At 44.6% G+C, this 17,442-nt stretch overlaps 1 long non-coding RNA gene across 1 annotated transcript; it reads right to left on the reverse strand.

The window, feature by feature from the left end:
• Window positions 1-1,348: 1,348 nt before the first annotated feature.
• On the reverse strand, window positions 1,349-12,326 carry LOC145538159 (uncharacterized). Its single transcript, XR_014076683.1, has 3 exons — window positions 12,076-12,326; window positions 3,063-3,599; window positions 1,349-2,587 (listed from the first exon to the last, which is right to left on the reverse strand). It is a non-coding gene; the product is annotated as an uncharacterized LOC145538159 (long non-coding RNA).
• Between the last annotated feature and the right edge of the window lie 5,116 nt (window positions 12,327-17,442).

Here is a 17,442-nt window from a genome sequence, read left to right on the forward strand (position 1 = left end):
AAACTGTCAAAATAGAGTACAGGGTCACACCTCCTAAGTTTTCTTATTAGACTTAAAGAAAAGAGTTAGATTGAGCTTTGGATTTTATTTCAACCTGAGTTGACTCATTCAGATGAATCCATCCTATTGGACTGAGACTTTTCCATGAGTGTATTTCATTTCCAGTGTAATAACACAAAAGAAGCATCGAAGCTGTGAAATTCTCTGACGCCGGAAATAGACAGGGAAAGTTTTTAGGTGGAAACAAAAATGAGAAAAGTGCCGAAAAGGACAATTCTGGCCTAATTAATCATCTCATTTGCAGGTCCTCAGAGCAGCCGGATAAATATGCAGCAAAATCAACCCCCCCGGTGGGGTGGGGGGCGGAGGCCTGCCAACGCCTTCACTGATGACAACAAGAATGATGTTCTCCAGCCCTGGAGCATGGTGATCATCACCATTGCCATCCTCTGAGAGACCAGGAATCCCCAAACTCAGCGCTTTAGTGAAACTGAATGCTGCTGCTGCTAAGTCGCTTCAGTCGTGTCAGAACTGAATGGCAGGCATACAACTCAAGAAGGCTCTCAAAGCCGCCCTCGCTGCGCCCCAGCGGCCGGGAGGGGGCGCCCGAACTCGCCATAACGCACTGACGACAACGCGCACCCAGCGCGACCCGCCTCCAGCGCCGCGAACTCTGGCGCCGGATCCACCGGGAGATCCCGGGAGCCCGGGCGAGGCCCGCCGGGGCTCAGGGAGCTCGTGGGGCCGCGGGAGCCGTGAGTAAACTTCCTTTTCCGACCCGACTGCCCAGGGGAACTTTGCCACGGCTTCGCTCAGAGCCTTGCATTTTCTGCACCTGCCTCTGCGTCCACCCTCCCCTTCCTGGGAGGAGATTTTGGCCAGAGCGGTTTACACCGGTGCCCGTTTATGCTGCGATTGACGGCTGGAAATCAGAGCATGTTGTGATGTGTTTTCAGATTCAGGATTATTTTGGAGGGCTAGGGGAAAGGCATCTCCAATCTGGAGACGAATATTCTTACAATGATTTGATTAAATTTTAGTGATGAATTTGGCTTCTCTGGTGGCTCAGCGGTAGTCGGCCTGCAATGCAGGAGACCCGGGTTCTATCTCTAGGTTGGGAAGTTCCTCTGGAGAAGGGAATGGCTACCCCCTCCAGTATTCTTGACTGGACAATCCCATGGACAGAGGAGCCTGGTGGGCTGCAGTCCATGGGGTCTCAAACAGCTGGACAGGACTGAGAGACTAACACTTTCACTTTCGGGCTTCCCTGGTAACTCATAAAGAATCCTTCTACGGCGTTATAGTAGTTAAAAAGTATTGAAACGTGGATGTATTAAAATTCAGATTATTTTAACTTTAAACATTTTATTTATACCAAAACCAGAATTGGTTATAATTCACTGACCTTTTGAAGACAAGTTGAACAATAATTTTGTCAGAATTACATCTTTGCTTATCTCACTTTCAGTTGAGAGAATTAATTTAATTTTAGCTTGCTGAACGTTTTGGAGAGACAGCATATAAATTTCTGATTCGTATGAATTCTTTTCTCCATCTCATCCATAATGCATTTCCAAATTATAGGACATCTTTTTCTTGTCCCCTAGGTGAAATTACAATTCTATGGCGGTCCAGTGTTTTGATATCTTCCTTTGACAACAGTGATAACCATCTTGTCACATTTTTATGGGGCTATCTCTTTCTCTTTCCACAGGATCAGAATTTTCACCAAGTTCTTCTGTATGTATTGAGACTGAAAAGTGACCAGAACTTTTCATTATAAAAGCTTCAGTATCTCAGGTAAACACATCACACCACTTTTTACCAATGTTATGTGAGAAGTGTCCGGATATTTAACAAGTAAGTACATTTAGGTTTCTTTGCTAACACATAGAATGCATGAAATTTGTCAGTTTAACTTTGTGCCACAAGCCCCTCCCAGCGCTCCCCCCACCCCCACAACTTGTACACCTCAGACTTTTTAAGTTGCGGGGCCAGATCTTGTCTTTATTTATAATTTTTATATATTGTTCATCAAGAATTTTATCATTAATTTTAATTTTTTAAAATATTGCACTAATGTATATTTTTTCCACGTTACTAAGTCACTTGTCACCCCCTCTGACTGTATTTGAGGCAAGTTTCTAACTTGCCTAAACCTAATCCCAACACTGGGAAGAATTTTTGACATGAAGTGTTGAGAAAATTATGTCTGAAAATCTGGAAACATCCCCTTCTCCCATCCCTTACTGTATTTTTTCCTTACAAGTTATCTTTCTCTTTATAACATTGTTTTACCTATGCTATCACCAGAGGTAGTCTGAAATTAAGTGAAATGAACATTGAGACTATTTGTATCATTTCTTTATACATTTCACAGAGTAGTTTTGATCTGCCAAACAACTTGCTAAAATTTAGGGGCTCCAGAAAGAGCTTCAAGCATGCTGTGTGATTTCTCCTCTGTGCTAGACACAGCCTTAGCATCAGAGCCTGGGCGCTGCTCCTTCACATGTGTGCAGGCATCCCTTTATCCAGGAGCTCCCATTTGGGAGATGCTAACTTCTCTGATCTTTAAGTTTAAAAACATCTGAAAAAAACATAAAGTAGCCAGTTAAACTATATCACACCCAAAATACAAAATTTAGACAATCTATGTGAACTTCCCTGGAAAGATTTCCATGATAAGTATATAGAAATAACCTGTACAGTGATACCTTTTGTATACTTATATAAAAGCATATCCAAAAAGAATATTGATCCTATAGAGACAGTTTGAGATGTTCACTCAACTTTAGTGAACAGGGGCCTTATTGAGTCTCCCTAGGCCAGTCTTGATATTTCCATGGCACTGGGACTTGGGGGCATGGGGTGAATGGGCTCTGGACAGTGTTATTTGCCAAGTCTATGTGGCAACTCTAACCAGGCCAGGACTTAAATTTGTGCAAAGTGCTTGCCTATTTATTCTGTTCTTCACGACTACATTATTAGGATATATGAATATTCTCCAGTTAGTAGATGAGCTTTGGGGATTATATGCAGTTTTCTGTGTTAAATATCATTACCATGGTTATCTCCATGGACCTGCAGCAGAGAAGGGAGGTGCCTGCTCCAGCAGGCCCAGACCGCAAGCAGCCCTTTGAAGACGTTCTGAGGCCGCGGCTGAGCACAGGGGTGCTGAGGTGCCAAGGCTTCCCCTGGATGGAGTGGCTTCAGGGGCCGCGGAGCTGAGCCCTGCTGCAGAACTGTGATAGAGGAACTGAGAGCAGCATCCGCCTGACAGGGGGAACCGCAGGCTTCCCCACGTGTCCAGAGAGCTGTGCCCGAATCTCATCTGCAAGGCTGAGTCTCCAGCGCTTGTCTTCCAGAAGCCGCAGAGGCAGAGCATGGTTCCTGAGGAGAAAGCTGTGCTGGCCTCTGGTAGACAGCCTGGGGGAGCATCCCTCAGATTCTGGTCCTTTCTGGGGGCTCTGTCCCAGGACATGCTGTGGGGGCCCTCTCTCCAGCCAGCTCCCTCGTTCCTCATTCACTTCCCAAATGGCTGTTGAGTACTAAGTAAATCCTAAGCACCTGAGACTGGTCATCGAGCAGTGAGGCATGTTCTGGAAGAAAATAGATAATTCAGGTAGAAGTCACAACATAGACCGAAAAGTACATGCCTGGGGCAATAAAAGCACCTTTCCCAGCTGGAAAACTCAAAGAAGGACTACTGTCTGGGAACCTTTTATCACTCTAACAGGAAGGAGGAAGGCGAAGAAAGGTGGTAAATGTTTTTGACTTTGGTGACAAAAAAGTTCTCTTCTAGTGGCTTTTACTTCCTTTATGAAGTGGCATCCAGGACATCGGAGATTGGGGGGATGGAAGTTTGTCAAAGAGGAGAATGTTTGAAATCATTTGTGAAGAATAAGAGAGTTGATGGTGGAACCAATGATATAAGCTCCAAAACACCAGGGAGCTTTATCAGTTTTGTTCAGTTATGCATCCGAGGTGCACCTGTGTGTGTGTGCTCAGTCGCTGCGTCATGCCTCACTCTCTGTGACCCCAGGGACTGTAGCCCAGCATGCTCCTCTGTCCATGGGATTTTGCAGGCAAGAGTACTGGAGTGGGTTGCTTCTCCAGGGGGTCTTCCCGACCCAGGGATGGAACCCTCATCTTCTGCATTGGCAGGCGGATTCTTCACCACTGCACCACCTGGGAATCCTTCCGTGCACACAGAAGGAACTTACCAAAGATATAGGGTGAATGAAATTATGAATTCCATGTAGTGCTGGAGAGGCCCATTATTCGTAGACCATACATAGAACTATGGTAGCACGATATACTCGTTTGTGTGATTTTATCTAATAGGTCTCCACCATGTACCTGAGGTCGGGTGTGGAAGAGGCAGATGGTTTGGACTTCTGCCAGACAGGAGTGATGACACAAGAGTGACGTGAGGGCATGAAAAATGTTGCTCAACGGATGGACCAGGAAGTCCTCTCTGTTAGTTTCCAGGAACTGCCCTAACAAAATGCCGCAGACTGGGTGGCTTAGACAACAGAGAATTATTTTCTCACAGTTCTGGAGGCTAGAAATCCAAGATTGAGGTGTAGGCAGATTTGGTTTCTCCGGAGGCCTCTCTTCTTGGTTTGTAGATGGCTGCCTTCTTGCTATGTCCTCACATGGCCTTTTCTCTGTGTGTGCCCATCCCTGGTAACTCTTCCTTTTATGAAGACACCAGTGAGACATCAGGTGGTCCAGTGGTTAGGACTCTGCACTTCCACTTCAAGGGGCATGGGTTTAATCCCTGGTAGGGGAGCTAAGATCCAGCAGGGGTGGGAGGGAGGTGGGGAGATACTAGTCATATTGGAACAGGACGCCCCCCCTCCCCCCCTTAGGGTCTCATTTTAACTTGATCACCTCTTTAAAGGCCTTACCTCCAAATCCCATTACATTCTTAGCTACTGAATGTTGAAACTTTAATAAACAAATATGTATGGAGTACACATTTCAGCCCATAACATCTACATGGAGAGAGAGAACAGATGAGAGGCTGGTGATGGAGAAGAAGAAACTAAGGACCCACAGACTGTAATTCCTTGACTAATTGGCTGCTGGAGGGCAATTTAGACAATTTGGAGAAACTGAAGGTGGAGGTCAGAGGGTGGGATGCTAGGCTGTATTAGTGTATGACTTCAGATTTCAGACCAGCTCCTAAGGAAAAGCAAAGATCTGTGAGTCAGGTATAACTTGTCATGTGACCCATGGCCAGTCATGGGCACTCCAAGCCACTGCCTGTCTTGGGGAGTAGTCTGCGTAAATGCGAGCAAAACGAAGGTCACTGTCCTGAGACACTCCTCCTCCAAGTTCCCTAGTCCTGGGTCTTCTGCGTGTGTGGTTACTCATCCTGTCTGAACTTCAAGTTAGAAGAATCAGATTGTTTTTGAATGAGTGAGAAGTGTTCTTCATTGTATAATAAAACAGCGGGTAGTAATTTTCCCCGGGCTTTACTTGCTCTGTGTGAACTTATCTGTAGGCAATAAAGGCTGATTCTCACGGCCTGGATGTGGGAGCCAAGGCAGCTGAAGAGACTGGTGTGGCTACACTGACCCCAACCTCCTCTCTCCTCCGGGTGGAAATGGCACCACAGGTCTCTCAGTGGCTCTGTTTGCTATTTCACAGGGACTCCTCCTTTCAGGTGCCTCCACTTCTTTGTGGCTCTTCTTTTTCAGCCACCACGCCACTCTGCCCTTCAATGGTGTTAACCCAGGTCATATGGATGGAGACGGATGTGAAAAGTCTTTAGAATCTTTGGACACCTTGGCTTCAATGGGTTGAGTAGTGGTCCAAGGTGAACCCAGAAAAACTGTACTCTTGTCATAAATTGTAGGACCACCTGCAGTGCATGTGCTTTCTGTGTCCTGAAGAAGATATCCCATGACTGTATCAAGCAGATAACTAATGATCGCAGCTGGTGCATGCTAAGTCGCTTCAGTCACATCTGACTCTGCAACCCTGTGGACTGTAGCCTGTCAGGCTCCTATGTCCATGGGATTCTCAAGGCAAGAATAGTGGAGTGGGTTGCCATGTCTTCCTCCAGGGAATCTTCTCGACTCAGGGATTGAACCCAGGTCTCTTATGTCTCCTGCATTGGCAGGCAGGTTCTTTACCACTAACACCACCTGGAAAGCCCACGGTCTCTTATATCTCCTGCATTGGCAGGTGGGTTCTTTACCGCTAATGCCACCTGGGAAGCCCACAGAGGACACCTCAACCCTGATTGGCCAGGTGTTGGCATTGAGTAAAAGATCCTGCATGATATCAGAAAGAATGGCTGTAAGGAAGGCCAAATAGGTGTTTGGAAGGCCTCAGAACATCCCTGATTGTGCTCAAAGGCTAGCGTTCCCTCTTCCACTATCTGTCCCCAGGCTACACTCACACACTTGTCAGGATGGCGCCAAGTCCATCGCACTTTGTCAGTGTTCTCAATTCAGTTCAGTCAGTCGTGTCCGACTCTTTGCGACCCCATGAATCACAGCACGCCAGGCCTCCCTGTCCATCGCCAACTCCCATAGTTTACCCAAACCCATGCCCATCGAGTCTGTGATGCCATCCAACCATCTCTTCCTCTTTGTCCCCTTCTGTTCCTGCCCCCAATCCTTCCCAGCATTAGGGTCTTTTCCAATGAGTCAACTCTTCGCATGAGGTGGCCAAAGTATTGGAGTTTCAGCTTCAACATCAGTCCTTCCAATGAACACCCTGGACTGATCTCCTTTAGGATGGACGGGTTGGATCTCCTTGCAGTCCAAGGGGCTCTCAAGAGTCTTCTCCAACATCAGAGTTCAAAAGCATCAATTCTTCGGCGCTCAGCTCTCTTCACCGTCCAACTCTTACATCCATACATGACCACTGGAAAAACCAAAGCCTTGACTAGATGGACTTTTGTTGGCAAAGTAATGTCTCTGCTTTTAAATATGCTATCTAGGTTGGTCATAACCTTCCTTCCAAGGAGTAAGCGTCTTTTAATTTCATGGCTGCAATTACCATCAGCAGTGATTTTGGAGCCTGAAAAAATAAGGGCTGTCACTGTTTCCACTGTTTCCCCATCCATTTCCCATGAAGTGATGGGACCAGATGCCATGATCTTAGTTTTCTGAATGTTGAGCTTTAAGCCAACTTTTTCAGTCTCCTCTCTCACCTTGATCAAGAGTCTTTTTATTTCCTCCTCACTTTCTGCCATATGGGTGGTGTCATCTGCATATCTGAGGTTATTGATATTTCTCCCAGCAATCTTGATTCCGGCTTGTGATTCATCCAGCCCAGCGTTTCTCATGATGTACTCTGCATATAAGTTAAATAAGCAGGGGGACAATATACAGCCTTGATGTACTGCTTTTCCTATTTGGAACCAGTCTGTTGTTCCATGCCCAGTTCTAACTGTTGCTTCCTGACCTGCATACAGGTTTCTCAAGAGACAGGTCAGATGGTGTGGTATTCCCATCTCTTTCAGAATTCTCCACAGTTTATTGTGATCCACACAGTCAAAGGCTTTGTCATAGTCAATAAAACAGAAATAGATGTTTTTCTGGAACTCTCTTGCTTTTTCGATGATCCAGCAGATGTTGGCAATTTGATCTCTAGTTCCTCTGCCTTTTCTAAAACCAGCTTGAACATCTGGAAGTTCACGGTTCACGTATTGCTGAAGCCTGGCTTGGAGAACTTTGAGCATTACTTCACTAGCGTGTGAGATGAGTGCAATTGTGCGATAGTTTGGGCATTCTTTGACATTGCCTTTCTTTGGGATTGGGATGAAAACTGATCTTTTCCAGTCCTGTGGCCACTGCTGAGTTTTCCAAATTTGCTGGCATATCGAGTGCAGCACTTTCACAGCATCACCTTTGAGGATTTGAAATAGCTCAACTGGAATTCCATCACCTCCACTAGCTTTGTTCGTAGTGATGCTTTCTAAGGCCCACTTGACTTCACATTCCAGGATGTCTGGCTCTAGGTGAGTGATCACACCATCGTGATTATCTGTGTCGTGAAGATCTTTTTTGTACAGTTCTTCTGTGTATTCTTGCCACCTCTTCTTAATATCTTCTGCTTCTGTTAGGTCCATACCATTTCTGTCCTTTATCGAGCCTATCTTTGCATGAAATGTTCCTTTGGTATCTCTAATTTTCTTGAAGAGGTCTCTAGTCTTTCCCAATCTGTTGTTTTCCTCTATTTGTTTGCACTGATCGCTGAGGAAAGCTTTCTTATCTCTCCTTGCTATTCTTTGGAACTCTGCATTCAGATGAGAATATCTTTCCTTTTCTCCTTTGCTTTTCGCTTCTCTTCTCTTCCCAGCTATCTGTAAGGCCTCCTCAGACAGCCATTTTGCTTTTTTGCATTTCTTTTCCATGGGGATTTTCTTGATCCCTGTCTGCTGTACAATGTCACGAACCTCTGTCCATAGTTCATCAGGCATTCTGTCTATCAGGTCTGTCTTTCGTTTACTTGAGGGCAATTCTTCATTTTGTATGCAGGTCAGGAAGCCACAGTTAGAAGTGGACATGGAACAACAGACTGGTTGCAAATAGGGAAAGGAGTATGTCAAGGCTGTATATTGTCACCCTGCTTATTTAACTTATATGCAGAGTACATCATGAGAAACACTGGGCTGGATGAAGCACAAGCTGGAATGAAGATTGCCCGGAGACATAGCAATAACCTCAGATATGCAGGTGACACTACCCTTATGGCAGAAAGTGACGAAGAACTAAAGAGCTTCTTGATGAAAGTGAAAGTGGAGAGTGAAAAAGTTGGCTGAAAGCTCAACATTCAGAAAACTAAGATCATGGCATCCAGTCCCATCACTTCATAGCAAATAGATGGGGAAACAGTGGAAACAGTGGCTGACTTTATTTGGGGGGGCTCCAAAATCATTGCAGATGTTGATTGCAGCCAAGAAATTAAAAGACGCTTACTCCTTAGAAGGAAAGTTATGACCAACCTAGACAGCATATTAAAATGCAGAGACATTACTTTGTCAACAAAGGTCCATCTAGTCAAGGCTATGGTTTTCCCAGTAGTCATGTATGGATGTGAGAGGTGGACTATAAAGATAGCTGAGCACAGAAGAATTGATGCTTTTGAACTGTGGTGTTGGAGAAGACTCTTGAGAGTCCCTTGGACTGCAAGAAGATCCAGCCAGTGCATCCTAAAGGAAATCAGTCCTGGGTGTTCATTGGAAGGACTGATGTTGAAGCTGAAACTCCAATATTTTGTACACCTGATGCAAAGAGCTGACTCATTTGAAACGACCCTGATGTTGGGAAAGATTGAGGGAAGGAGAAGAAGGAGATGACCTAGAATGAGATGGTCAGATGGCATCACCAACTCAATGGACATGAGTTTGAGTAAACTCCGGGAGTTGGTGATGGACAGGGAGGCCTGGTGTGCTGCAGTTCATGGTGTCACAAAGAGTCAGACACGACTGAGCGACTCAACTGAACTGATATACACTTAGTGACTTATTGGACAATGTTGGTATTCCTGCCTCTGCTCTGATTCTATTTCAAGATGACACAAGAACAATAAAGGAAGTAACGAAAACCAGAGGGGCTGCATCTCTATCACTTTCAAGACGTTAGACTTTTTTTGTTTCTCTTTGCAACTTTCCTAGAAAGTAAAATTGCACAGTTGTTTTGTGGGTGACAAGAAAACAAGGGTAAGTCTCAATGTCATGAGCATGAAAGAAGGGAAGTGGTTTTCCCCTGACGTAATGATGTATTCTGAGTTAGCAAAGTGCAGTGCAGCACACCTGGGACTAGGCTGTGGCAGAGGGGAAGGATGAGGCCAATACGAAAACAGAAAGACTGGGACGGGCTGCTTCTTACAGAAGCTCAATGAAGGCCAAGTCCTGGGTCAGTTGACTGTCTTCAGCTTTGTAAGACCCGCTAGCTGATTTTCCTTTCCTTTAATCCACATGTGGTCAGTATAAGGGGAGAAGGAAGAGAGACGGGCAATCAGAGCCCCAGTTGCTAGAACACAAACCCTTTCTGGCAGGGTTTAGGTGATGCCAGCCTCGCCTAGCATCTGTGTAGTTGACAAATCCACTTGGGCAATGATAAGATGCTTTGAAAAAACTAGAATGAAAGGGAATTAAATGATTCCAAAAGATCCTGATCTTAATCTGGGTAACAGTACAATTATGAAATTAAAAGTAATAGCTGAATTTTATTGATTGCTAACCTTAATGATCTCCCTAATATTCCAGTTTGTGATACGATGACATTGATGGGTAGGGTTTCTGCAGGTTTTTTAAGAATTTTAAAAATATTTCTCTTATGTGTTAATTTGGCTGGGCCAGGTCTTAGTTGAAGCATGCTGGATCTTGGATCTTCCTTGCTTCAGAGAGGATCTTTACTTGGGCCATGGGAAGTCTTGCTTGCCACATGCAGGATCTAGTTGCCTGACCAGAGATCCAGCTGAGGCTCCCTGCTTTGGGAGCATGGTGTCCTGGCCACTGAAGCATCAGGGAAGTCTCGAGGGGTAGGGTTTCAATATTTGAATTTGGGGAACACACACACATTCAGTCTGTAACACGGTAATAAGAAGATCCCAAGGTATTGTGTATATGGCAAGGATTCATTAGGATATATTTCATTCTTGGGATTTATTTGAGGAGAAAGAACACATTCCTTGATGCTACCCTCACTTTTTATGACACATCCATCCTGCATTGATTACTAATTAAATGTGACAAGACTGCTGCTGCTGCTGCTAAGTCGCGTCAGTCGTGTCCGACTCTGTGCGACCCCATAGACGGCAGCCCACCAGGCTCCCCCGTACCCGGGATTCTCCAGGCAAGAGTACTGGAGTGGTTGCCATTTCCTTCTCCAGGGCATGAAAGTGAAAAGTGAAAGTGGAGTCGCTCAGTCGTGTCCGACTCAGTGACCCCATGGACTGCAGCCCGCCAGGCTCCTCCATCCATGGGATTTTCCAGGCAAGAGTACTGGAGTGGGGTGCCATTGCCTTCTCCGACTACTGTGAACCTAATTACCAAGGACCTACCAGGCTTCCCTAGTGGCTCAGATGATAAAGAATCCACCTGCAATGCAGGAGACCAAGGTTCAATCCCTGAGTCGGGAAGATCCCCTGGAGAAGGAAATGGTAACCCACTCCAGTATTCTTGCTTGGAGAATTCCATGGGCAGAGGAGCCTGCCGGGCTACAGTTCACGGGGTCACAAACAGTCGGACCCGACTGAGCGACTAACACCTTCACCAGACAAATTCCCCAGACTATCAGTGTTCATCAAAAATGGCAGTGACCACAACTACAAATTCCTTAACCTCTGTAAGGGACTCACTTAATCCTTCCAACATAGTTGAAACTGAGTTACTATTCTCCTTTCCAAGAGCCCCCTGCTAAGACTTTATTTGAATAAAATAATCTAATAATGAAATTGCAAATCCAGGTTTCAAAACCTAATATGTCAGATTCCAAACTCCCTACGCACAGCACAAACACCTGAGCACACTGCATGTACTGAGCTCTCTCTTGTTTTCCTATTTTACTTCTAACACAAGATGTTACTGTGGTGTTTCACACCTCGGTGTTACAAATCTCTTATTTCCATTAGTTAACGTCTCCCTCCAAATTCTAGATAAGCTGAGCGATTTACAAAGTATCCTGATTATTTTGTATAAGAAGCAAAATTAAATCATCAACTGGTAGTTTTTACTGTGCTTGACAAAATTAATAATTCTAATAATTATAAAATAATCATATGTAACTGTCCAAGATGACTCAGATTGTTAAGTGATCCTCACCATAAAATTGAGATACATGATGGACAAGATCCTTGAGAGTTACATCCCCCAAAGAGGTTGGATTACAACCATTTCAGTGAATCCTCTGTGGAAAACCCCAAGCTGAGGGTACTTGTGGATATAGGTAAAGCATACTTAATGCTACCATATTACATGAATATAGGAAATGACTGGAAGAAGAGAAGACGACATATGCTAACGGGTGAATTGTGAGGGATGGAGCAGAACATCCCCATGGCCATCAGCAGGGAAACCAGGAATTCAGAAATTCAGCACCTCACCTGGGCCTCTGAAACAGCTCAGGTCCTGCACTAAGCTAAGCCGCCCTCCAAGATCCTTTCGCTGCGCCCCAACGGCCGGGAGGGGGCGCCCGATCTCTCAGTAACTGACAGACCGGCGCCGCAAACCCACCTGGACCCGCCTCCCGGTACAGAGCGGCCAACTCGGGCGGCGGATCCACGGGGAGAACTCGGAGGTCGCCCTCGGCAGGAGCCGCGACCCCGGCGAGGCGCCGCCGGGGCCCAGGGAGCGCACGGGGCCGCGTGGGCAGAGAGGAAACTGGACCGACTGCCCAGGAAAGCTTTACCGACGCTTCTCTCAGAGCCTTTGATTACTGCACCTGCCCTTGTATCCACCCTCCCCTTCCTGGGAGACTTTACCCAGAGGATTTACACGGTTGCCCATTTGTGCTGCGATTGATGGCGGAAAATCAGAGCATGTTGTGGTATGTTTTCAGATTCAGGGCTGTTTCTAGGGGAAAGGACTGATTCAGGAACAATGGGACAGGCATCTACAATCTGGACAGAAATCTACTAGACATTGGGACCCTCCAGTGGGAAGGAAGACGTGGGGATTAGACTGAGGCTTAAAGGAGCCCCAGGGGAAAGAGAAAATTGTTTCATTCAATATTAATATAAAAGATAAATTTCTCCTATAATGTTAATTGTTTGAAAAATCTTTTAAAATGTATACGTCTTAAACTCACATCAAGTTGAAATATTTTCCTTATGCCACAACAGTACTTTTAAGTTCCTGGCTTTAATGGAAGCAAAATCATCAGTAATGTTTTCAAATTGCTACTTTAAATATATCTCTCTCCACTGAGGGAATGCCATATTTGACAAAATTATGACCCGGTAACTACCTTAAATAACCAATCTCAACTTACAAAATCCTTTTTCCTCTCATTTCTTTTAACCAAGGATCATCTATTAAACATTCATTTTTTTATGTAGTCAGTTTTTCATTGGAGAGTTTCATTAACTTTTTCAAAATCTCAAATCATATGGATAAGTTGCTTAAAAACCTGCCATCAAAATGCTTTTGATTTTAGCATAATGAGTGCTCAGTAGGTACCAACTGTGAAATAGGCAGCTGGGTATATGATTCCAGCATGCATCTTGGGAAGGCATCACCATCAAGACAGATTTTTAAAGCTCTGAAAACTAGAGCAGGTCATGACCTAGTTCATGAGTGTGAATGGAAAACAGTTCTGGGCCCTGAACACAGGAAAACCACAAGTGTCTTTGTCACAAGTGAAACTCAGACTGGATACCAGCCAGATGGCAGGAGTGCAGTGTGAGTGTGGAGCCTGGGATCCGGTTGAGGACCTTGCAATCTGTGTGTCTTCTAGCTGGAGATCACGGAGTTTGAACAAAAATGATTAATGAGCTTCCTTACATGGGTGAAGTGACAGTGCAAGAGCAATGGGTGCACTGTGTGTGGATCAGAAATTCACAGAAGAAACCTGCATTCCCAGTGGATATGACGGGGAAAGGCTGCCACCTATTCTAGCATCCTGGTCTTAAAACTAAAGTCTCAACTCCACAGCTCTTCTTCTCAGCTCTACTGTGATGCTGGGGCTCCAGTTCCTTCCAGTACATTTCTCCTTTGCCTGCAGATTGTTTTTCTTTCAGAGTTCTCCCTTACCAATTCCAAGAGGTGGACTGGAAGGCTGGAGTATGACTGATAACAACTGCCATCAATTAGGAAAAGGAAAACTAGTGGTTGCTGCTAGATGCTATGTGTCACCAGTCAGATTGGCAAAAACTAAAAAGGATGATAAGATCCTGTTTTGGTCAATGTGTGAGAACATATAAGGACTTATATGGTCTTTAATATGGATTAATGTAGCCACTGTTATTGTGGACAGTTGGCAGCATGCATGTGCAAGGTTTATGTATTAGACCAATAAAATTGACTTCATGGCCCCTTGTTCAGAGAAAGACTCTCACTTGGGTGTAAGACATCTGCATACACTTCTAGCAGTCTCGCCTCTAAAGCCACTAATTTCTGAGAAGGACCAACTCTAGGAGGTGACACTGCCAGCACTTAGGGACTGAAGTCTTTACGGAAAACAACTAGGACCAAAGCCAGGACAGCCCAGGGCTGGAGAGCAGAACCTCACACTCCATGGCCCTTGCTCTTTTCTTCCTGCCTCTGCTTCGCTGCTGAAAGACTGAAACCCACCAGAGAGTTGAGAAGGTAATTTTAGAAATATCTAAAGAAGTAGTAGAGCAGTACTCATACTAAAGAAGCAGAAACAGTATAATGAGTAACGTGTGCGATTCTCCGCATCCCTCTGAGGTCTCTAGGATTTCCCTATTACTCTTTTTTATAGTAGACCAAAGCATTTTCTACGAACAAAGCTAGTGAAGGTGATGGAATTCCAGTTGAGCTATTTCAAATACTGAAAGATGATGCTGTGAAAGTGCTGCACTCGATATGCCAGCAAATTTGGAAAACTCAGCAGTGGCCACAGGACTGGAAATGGTCAGTTTTCATCCCAATCCCAAAGAAAGGCAATGCCAAAGAATGCACAAACTACTGCACAATTGCACTCATCTCACATGCAAGTAAAGTCATGCTCAAAATTCTCCAAGCCAGTCTTAAGCAATACGTGAACCTTGAACTTCCAGACGTTTAAGATGGCTTTAGAAAAGGCAGAGGAACCAGAGATCAAATTGCCAACATCTGCTGGATCATCGAAAAAGCAAGAGAGTTCCAGAAAAACATCGATTTCTGCTTTATTGACTATGCCAAAGCCTTTGACTGTGTGGATCACAATAAACTGTGGAAAATTCTGAAAGAGATGGGAATACCAGACCATCTGACCTGTCTCTTGAGAAACCTGTATGCAGGTCAGGAAGCAACAGTTAGAACTGGGCATGGAACAACAGACTGGTTCCAAATAGGAAAAGGAGTACGTCAAGGCTGTATATTGTCACCCTGCTTGTTTAACTTCTATGCAGAGTACATCATGAGAAATGCTGGGCTGGAAGAAACACAAGCTGGAATCAAGATTGCCGGGAGAAATACCAATAACCTCAGATATGCGGATGACACCACCCTTATGGCAGAAAGTCAAGAAGAACTAAAGAGCCTCTTGATGAAAGTCAAAGAGGAGAGTGAAAAAGTTGGTTTAAAGCTCAACGTTCAGAAAACTAAGATCATGGCAACTGGTCCCATCACTTCATGGGAAATAGATGGGGAAATAGTGGAAACAGTGTCTGACTTTATTTTTTTGGGCTCCAAAATCACTGCTGATGGTAATTGCAGCCATGAAATTAAAAGACGCTTACTCCTTGGAAGGAAGGTTATGGCCACCCTAGATAGCATATTTAAAAGCAGAGACATTACTTTGCCAACAAAAGTCCATCTAGTCAAGCCTGTGGTTTTTCCAGTGGTCATGTATGGATGTGAGAGTTGGACGGTGAAAAAAGCTGAGCGCCGAAGAATTGATGCTTTTGAACTGTGGTGTTGGAGAAGACTCTTGAGAGTCCCTTGGACTGCAGGGAGATCCAATCAATCCATCCTAAGGGAGATCAGTCCTGGGTGTTCATTGGAAGGACTGATGTTGAAGCTGAAACTCCAATACTTTGGCCACCTCATGCGAAGAGTTGACTCATTGGAAAAGACCCTAATGCTGGGTAGGATTGGGGGCAGGAGGAGAAGGGGACGACAGAGGATGAGATGGTTGGATGGCATCACTGACTCGACGGACATGGGTTTGGGTAAACTCCGGGAGCTGGTGATGGACAGGGAGGCCTGGCGTGCTGCAATTCATGGGGTCACAAAGAGTCGGACATGACTGAGCGACTGAACTGAACTGAAGACATTTTCTACTAAACCTTCTTTTTCAAAGAATTTGTACTTCTAGAAGTATTTCACACAGAAATTGAAATTTTCTTCAGCATTGAGCACAGGAGAGTTTACACACTGAATATACTGTGAAACTAGCACCCATGTTAAATATTTTTACCAAAGACCTAGCAGCTTTCTACTGTTGCCTTTCAGTCACTGCCTCAGGCCAGCTGTCCTATCTCCTCCCTGTGGGCAGCTACTCTGGGACTCTCACTGTCCTGATTATTTCTGCCAGGCACACTTTTATGCTTCTTGTAATATGGACTCATTGATCGAAACTGTACTCCTGTGAAAAACTACTGTTATTTTCCCCATGTTTGAGAAGAAGATCAAGACAGCATGCATGCCTGCGTGCATGCTAAGTTGGTTCAGACGTGTCCAACTCTTGTGACCCATGGATGTAGCCCACGAGGCTCCTCTGTCCATGGGATTTTGGAGAAAGAATACTGGAGTGGGTTGCCATTTCCCTCTCCTTAGTGTTTGTGATATTTTTCAGGGTCACACTGCTGTAAAATAGCAGAGCTGCAATTCAAAGATTTTGAAACTTCTAGAACTCTCCTTTCATTTCTCCTCTCTTCCAGTAATTTCCACTCAGAGAAACTTTGAAGCTAGAAACCATCACAGAACAGAGCTGCTGTGTTGGAGGCAGTGAAGATACCGTGTAAGGGAGTGGATTGTTCAGTAAATCAGGACTGAGGAGAAGGTATGGGCAAGAGTTAACAGGTGTCAGGATCAGCCACTCAGCACCACATGTTGGCAACTTCGCTGGAGGAGGTGAGTCCTCCCCCCACGTACTGACACCAACCATTCTTTGCTGATTGGCTATAAACTAGTTATACTTGTGAATTCAGGACTAATCATTTACCACAGTTTCAGAGACTCCTTTCTACCTGTTTTTTTAGGATGGAGGGGGGCTGCACTCTGTAGCTTGCAGAATCTTAGTTCCCTGACCAGGTATCCATGGCACCTGAGCTTCTTACACTGGAAGCATGGAGTCCTACCCACTGGACTGCCAGGAAATTCCAGGAATTCCACCTTTTGACAATCATTTCCTGAAAAGTGATATGACTATTCTGTAGTATAAATGGACAAATGCTATTCCATGATAGGTTTATGTAGACAAAATAAGTATTTAGGTTTTCATAATGAAAAAAATATTTACTTTCATAAGAATTTAATAAATAAAACAAATTACAAGATTAAGGAAATGAACATATTTTCTGAATTTTCTTACACTGTAGACAACCATTTCTATATGAAAATATAAATATGAGATAAAAGAAAATAAATACATAAATAAACATAAATAACATCAGGGCAGTCATCCTCTATGGACTGATCTCCGTGCAGTTGAAAACTTTATATCTACTTGCTTATTGCTGCTGAGAAAGTACTATTAATTGAATTCAGCAAACACTGTGGCTAAAGCAGAAATTAGAGTCTTCTGAAATGACTGCAGGTGAGTGTACAAGGGTGATGTGGCGTCTTAGTCAGTGAGAGTCGTG

Source organism: Giraffa tippelskirchi, chromosome 1, assembly GCF_054371585.1.
Source record: "Giraffa tippelskirchi isolate mGirTip1 chromosome 1, T2T-mGirTip1v1.2.pri, whole genome shotgun sequence".
NCBI lineage: Eukaryota > Metazoa > Chordata > Mammalia > Artiodactyla > Giraffidae > Giraffa > Giraffa tippelskirchi.